Source organism: Leptonychotes weddellii, chromosome 6, assembly GCF_054177405.1.
Source record: "Leptonychotes weddellii isolate Sample4059 chromosome 6, ASM5417740v2, whole genome shotgun sequence".
Taxonomy (NCBI): Eukaryota; Metazoa; Chordata; class Mammalia; order Carnivora; family Phocidae; genus Leptonychotes; species Leptonychotes weddellii.
The window spans coordinates 69,557,359-69,563,915 of record NC_138374.1 but is presented as its reverse complement, the minus strand read 5'-3'; the positions used below and the strand labels follow the sequence as shown (position 1 = coordinate 69,563,915).

At 52.1% G+C, this 6,557-nt stretch overlaps 1 protein-coding gene across 1 annotated transcript in view; it reads right to left on the bottom strand.

The window, feature by feature from the left end:
* LIPA (lipase A, lysosomal acid type) overlaps positions 1-6,557 on the bottom strand; it is a 30,026-nt gene that overhangs the window by 10,828 nt on the left and 12,641 nt on the right. The gene's annotated exons all lie outside the window — the stretch shown is intronic.

The window sequence follows — 6,557 nt, the reverse complement described above, 5'->3', positions numbered from 1 at the left end:
TATATATATATACAAATTCATAAACATATCTATACATATTCTTTTATTTACATATATATTCCTTTATTTATTTATTTTTATTTTCTACTCCCCCATACACTGATGTAGTGGAAAAACAAAGACTCGGGAGCCAGAGGAACATGACCTCTGGCTGTTTACATCATGTTAAGACCATTTAGTCATTCATTAACCAAGCATTCATTAAGCACCAACTACGTGCCAGGCGTTCCCAGCACTGGGCACATGGCAGAGAACAAACACAGAAGGAAACTAATTCACCGTCTCGGAGCTGATGTTATACTGACCACGAGTGTTAGACAGACACACCCAGGTTTGAACCTGTCCTCTCCAACTTCGGACTCGTGCCCTGTGCAAAGCATGGCAACATCCCCTGAAACTTACATCATCCCCTGTAGTAGGGAAATGTCGTACGCACTTTATAAGGAGCAACGAGCCAGGAGATATGACATGAGAAGTTCTTAGCAAAGTGCCTGATACACAGTAAGAGTTCAATGAACATTAGCTCATTATTGTCACCTAGCCAGTCTGAGTCTCCGTTCCATAAATAACTGTCAGCAGAAATAAATGAGGTAATTAAGTGACGGACACAGAGATCACAGAGTAAGAGCTCCCTTTGCCTTCGGCCCATTTGTTAGGATAGTGAAACGCTGGGGGCCGGAGAAGCTGATTGTTGAGTGGTCAAATAACTCACTGCAGTAATCCAGCCATCTACAATGACAAGGACCGTGGCTAGCCCAGAAAAGTTCATAACCCAGCCTGGAAAGGGGGTAAAAAAGCAAAGCACAAAACAATAGACTACTCTGGACAATAGCTAGACAGCAATGATGTGTGCAAACAAGAAGAGGTGTAAAAATATCAAGGAGAAATGGGAAGAAAGATTCGTCCGGGGCGCCTGGGTGGCTCAGTCATTAGGCACCTGCCTTCGGCTCGGGTCGTGATCCCAGGGTCCTGGGATCAAGTCCCGCGTCGGGCTCCCTGCTCAGCGGGAAGCCTGCTTCTCCCTCTCCCACTCCCCCTGCTTGTGTTCCCTCTCTTGCTGTGTCTCTCTCTGTCAAATAAATAAATAAATAAATAAATAAATAAATAAATAAATAAATAAATAAATAAATAAAATCTTTAAAAAAAAAAGAAAGAAAGATTCATCTGGACAGATGGGAAGTGAACTGACAAATGTTTACTCCTGTTTATGTCCTACGATGGATTTGGTAACTAATGAACTGCTTTTCAAGTGGCTGTCCCTCTGAAGCAGGTGGGCTCTCCAGACAACTCCAGGAGGCCCAGTCCAAATACTTCGCAGCACGAACACCACCCCACAGTCATGCCGTGTGGACGCTGCTCCCCACATCTGTAGAGACCGCGGGACGGCCTGCCAAGCAAAGGTCCAAACGACTCCTGTGATTCTGTAATGCACGGCAGGGGCCACCCCGTGACTTTCTCCCAGGGGGAAAGGCTAGAGAGCAAAATAGATCCAGATTGGGGCAGCGTGACAAGCACTTCGTTGTCTTCAGCATTCATTCTGGTGCGACGTTACCAGGACTACCTGACTGACAAAGCTCTACAGACAAGGCGCTGTGGGATCCACGGCATCTGAGAGGCTGGCTCAGTGAAGAAGATCCTAATCTAATGGGGGAAATAAGAATCATCACAGAAAGTTCAAATGAACTTCAGTGATGCAATCACAATTACTGAAATTAATTTGTCGTTAAATCGCAGCTCATGAGATGTGTTTTAAGTAACAGCTGCTCTTCAGCAGGGCTGCCCTGTGGGGACGGTGACAAGAGGCAAGGTCGCTCAGGGTAACTGGGCATCGCCCCATGAAGCCACACGATGCTGTTCAGCATCCATCCCTTCGGCACCGTAAGACCCGTGTCTCTCCTCAAAGGTGCTCTGGGGCCGCGCCAGGAGGAATAAGACTTAACCTTAAAAGATCAGCAAGTCAGGCCGATCGAGGCAACCCTTTGGCAACATTCGGGCATGACCAGGGCTGGACTGCCTGGTTCCAAGAGGCGCTCCTGCCCGTCATCCATGACCTAAAACCATGGTCTGCCCGTGGAGCCGTCTCCCTCGGGGAACGGGGAACAAGGACGGGCCAGGGGCATGGCAGACTGAAAACCTGCCTCTGCTCAGCCGACTCCTCAGGGCCCAGCTCTGAGAACGGCAGGAATGGTCTCAATGGGGAGGGAGCGCTGAGGAGGGGGCGGGGGGTGACGAGGGGCAGCCCTGCCAGGGCTGAGGCTGGAAGGGGAGGCAGGGGTCAGCCTATGGGAGACCAGATGTCAGTTCCCTCCCTTGGGGAACGTTTACAACTCCCCTGACATCTGTGTTGTACGTCCCTCCCTAACCTGGGAGCTTCAAAGGAGAAACGTGGAAATTGGCAAGGTGAAGATACACTGGAAAACTCTTTGAACACCACCGGTCAATAATTCCTGGATTCCCACAGGCAACGAGAAGTCACGGGTGCTCTCTCAGAAGGTAAGCATGAAGCCGAGAAAGGGCAGATGGCCAGGTGAAGCGCGTGCCCAGGCCCCACGGCCGACCTCGTGCTAGACGTGGGGGACACAAAGGTGGGTAAGCCACACTCCTGCCCCCAGGGAGCTCCATGCCAGCCCAGGAGACAGACGTACAATTACTTTCTAGGCAGCGTGAAGAAGCCAGACCCCCACCCAGGAACGCCCCCAGGAAAGAAAGTCAGGCAGCCAGAGTCAGGGACATGGGAGCCAGATTTTGAAAGAGAGACAGAACGCCCCACAGAGGGTTCTGGGGAAGAAAAGGGACCCTGGATTTGTGGAACGGACAGGGCGCCCCAGGCCACAACCAGACGGGACCCCAGAGCGCACACCAACAGCCCCCTGCAGGAGCCAGATGTCAGGCGGGGCCGGGGACCACTGGTAAGGGTCAGTGCCTTGTCTGACCTGGAGACATGAGGGACCCTGTGGGGAGCACATCCTTCCAGCTGGGCCAGCTTCCTTTCCTTCTAGAACCAAAGTGCCCCTCTGGGCTTCCAGCACCCATGCTTTCGTCAGACAGACAAAACATTAACAAAGCCTGGCCTGGGGTGGCAAAGGGGTGCGAGAAAGTTTGTCCCTTCCCTCTGGCGATCAGCGACTGCAGGAGGACACCCAGAAAAGACAGGGCCCTGCAAACGCCCTGCCCACACACCTGCTGGCTTCCCTCACCCACTCCCACCAAGGGAATGAAAGGAAGGCACTGCGTCCTTCTTTATCATCCCGCTACCAGTCAAGGACTTAAGCATTTGCTGGAAAAGAAGTCTCTCTCTGGGAGGCTCAATCCTACGGCCATTCACGTTTTTCAGTGAGTTAGTTTAATTGGATTTCTTTTCACCTTGCTGAGAAAAGCTGACTGAAGTAATAACTCGCTATTATTACGCACTCGTTCGCTCTAAGGGACTGCGCCGAAAACAGAACAGGACATGGTGGCTGAGAAAAGTCAAGTACTTTACCCAAGGTTGAACGAGAGCTGCTAAAAGGGGGAGTCGGGACTCGAACTGGGGATGTCTGATGCCAGGGTCCATGCTCTTCCCCGCTTGGCCATAAAAAGAAGGTTACCAAGAGAGACGTCATTCGGTAGCATACAGAGGCCCCTGGAGAACGACAGGCTGAAGAGGGAAAGCTATCTTGGAGGGAGTTGGAGCAGGCGCTCAGAAGAAAGGAAGCTCGCGTGGATGGAAACTCAGAGGAGGAGGCAGGGACGTGGTAGGCAGCCTTGCCGGCTCAGGCAGGGTGCCCAAGCCCCAGCCCAGGCCACACACTGCAGCGCCTGAGGCCTGGCTCGTCTGAGTGACAAACCAACGCAACGGCACAAGGGCTGGCTCCTCGGCTGTGCCCAGAGCTGGCTTGTTGGTCCCAGACTAGCTGGGGGCTGAGGGAAGGGCCTGGAAGCCCCTCAGCCCAGAGAGGGCCAAAGGTCACCTCAATAGCACAGAGCCAGGGAGGGGCAGCGGCCCAGGGCCCGGCCCGCCACAGTGCTGCCTGACTCAGCCCAAATATGGGTGGAAGCGAGAAGGGGATTTCAGGCTCCAAAAACAAATGTGCTGAGCCCACAGTCTAACAGGAGGAAGCGGACTGGGCGGGTGGGGAAGGCCCTCCTGCCTCCCAAGGCACTGGCCTTCTCCACCACTGTGCTCCAACGCTGTGAAATCAGCTGAGTCCAAGAAGCACGGGGACAACAAAATGAGGTCACCGAAGTCAGGGTGTTAGCGTGAAACAGACCTTGGTTCTCGCCAGATGGGAAACCTTGTAAGATTTACTCAATGTCTCTGAAGTCCAAATGCTACTTTCTAAAGTGGGAATCACACGGCAGCTGATACGTAGTAAAGCTCAACAAGTAACAGCCGCTTGTAATCGTAATAAATATATAAAGGTCATAAAGTATTATCAGAACACAAGCACTGTGAAGAAAGATAAAATGAAGTGGCATCCCTTAGCCAGGATACTTAATCACGGTTACAGCAGGGGCATACTAAGTGCTGACTATGTTAGGCGCCATGCCAAGCACCTTGCACACATTATCACCAAACAGCCGAGTGGGCCCCCAGATGTGTCCGCGTCCTAATTCCCAGAACCTGTGAATATATCACCTTACATCGTAAAAGGGGCTTTGCAGATGTGATTAAAGGTTTTGAGAGGGAGATATCACCCTGGATTAACTGGCAGGCCTGTGGAACCACAAGGGTCCTTCTGAGCAGGAGGGCCAGAGAGAGAAAGAGAGAGAGAGATTGGTGGAAGACACTTCGCTGCTGGCTTTGAAGGCGGGAAATGGGGCTAGAAGCCAAGGAATGTGGGCAGCTTCAGGATGCTGGAAAAAGCAAGAAAACAGACTTTCCCTTAGAACCTCCAGAAGGAACAGCCCCGCCAACGCCTTCATCTTAGGACCTCTGACCTCCAGAACTGTAAGACAATAGATTTGTGGTGTTTTGAGCCACAGTATGGCTAAGGAATCTCCACACAGGTGCATAGCCAACAACCCTGAACCAGAGCAGACGGGTGGAAGTACGTCTCCGAGGCCTCAAGAAGAGAGAGGCCGGGCTCCTTGCTGCTTTGGAAGGAGGCTGCATAACCTAAAACCTTCCAGAACAGCTTCGAAGGTAGGCTATGAGTTACATACGGGCTCCCCCCACCCCTGCTCCCATGCTAAGGCAGATTCTAGACAGAAGGTCCACGAGGACTTGCTTATGGAGTACATACACTGCCGCTGTGCCGCACGGAGGAATGGACGCTCAGAATCGCCCCTCGTTTCAGACACCCCTGCCACCATCCACGGGACGGGACGATGCAGGCGAGCTTGAGACCCAGTGAAGTCGGCCCTCAACCATGCACAAGCCCAAGGTCCAGGGCAGGTGCCAACCATCCCTGAGACAGGATTCAGGTCACCAGAAACTGCTGAACCTTCCCCAACTACTCACGCTAGACTGCAGCAAGCGTCCTGGCATCTGGTTAATTTGTAGGCATTACCAGTATTTGTCACAACAGCTCCTGATTATGGATCCGGCCCTGTGTTCCACATGGATTAAGCTGTCACAAGAGAGATGCGAAGATCCACCCCCCTGCTACAGATAAGGTAACCGATGCCTGCAGAGAGAGGGAGGTTAAGTGACCTGCACATTCACCCCAAGTTCTTCTCATTCCAAAGTCCCCGCTTTAACCACTACTCCAGAAAAATGTGTCATTAGAGAATAAAGTGGTAGGGGAGAAGAGGTGTGCTTACAAGTATTCTATTTGAACCCGGCCACTTCAAAGCAAGCCAAGCACTCTTTCCCCAAACTGGCTGCCTATCAAAATCACCTGGAGCACTTCAAAACCATACACGTTTTTGGCCCAGCTCCTGATTTAGGGGACCGGGAACTCCAGGGGCAGAGCCTGGAAGGATTTATTTTCCACAGGTTCCATCAGCTCTTCTGAAGCAGCCCGTCCACAGCTGGGTTCAAGGTGGCTTCATCCAAAGGGGAGCACAGACGTCCTCTGCTCATCAGCCTGGCCCAGAGAACACGCTGCCCAAATGCCCAGAGAGAGGCCAGACGTGGAGATCCCTGGCTGACATCCGAGAGGCTCCTGGAGGGAGTTTCAGAGCCTCCTTCTCAAGGATTATTAAGAGTAGACCTCCAGGGGCGCCTGGGTGGCTCAGTCGTTAAGCGTCTGCCTTCTGCTCAGGTTGTGATTCCAGGGTCCTGGGATCGAGCCCTGCATCCAGCTCCCTGCTCAGCGGGAAGCCTGCTTCTCCCTCTCCCACTTCCCCTGCTTGTGTTCTCTCTAGCGCTGTGTCTCTCTCTGTCAAATAAATAAATAAAATCTTAAAAAAAAAAAAAAAAAAGAGTAGACGTCCATTCATCCCAAGCAAGGGACGACGGAGTGAATTTCTGCAGTTAATGCTGGTTTGAAGCTTCGGCCTCAAAACACAGCCAAAAGCGTGATCAGCAAATAATAGTGGGAAGCCTTGGTCATAACACTGAGAGTCACTGGAGAAAATAAGAAGGAGGAGCTCATCGGGGCGCCTGGGTGGCTCAGTCGTTGAGCGTCTGC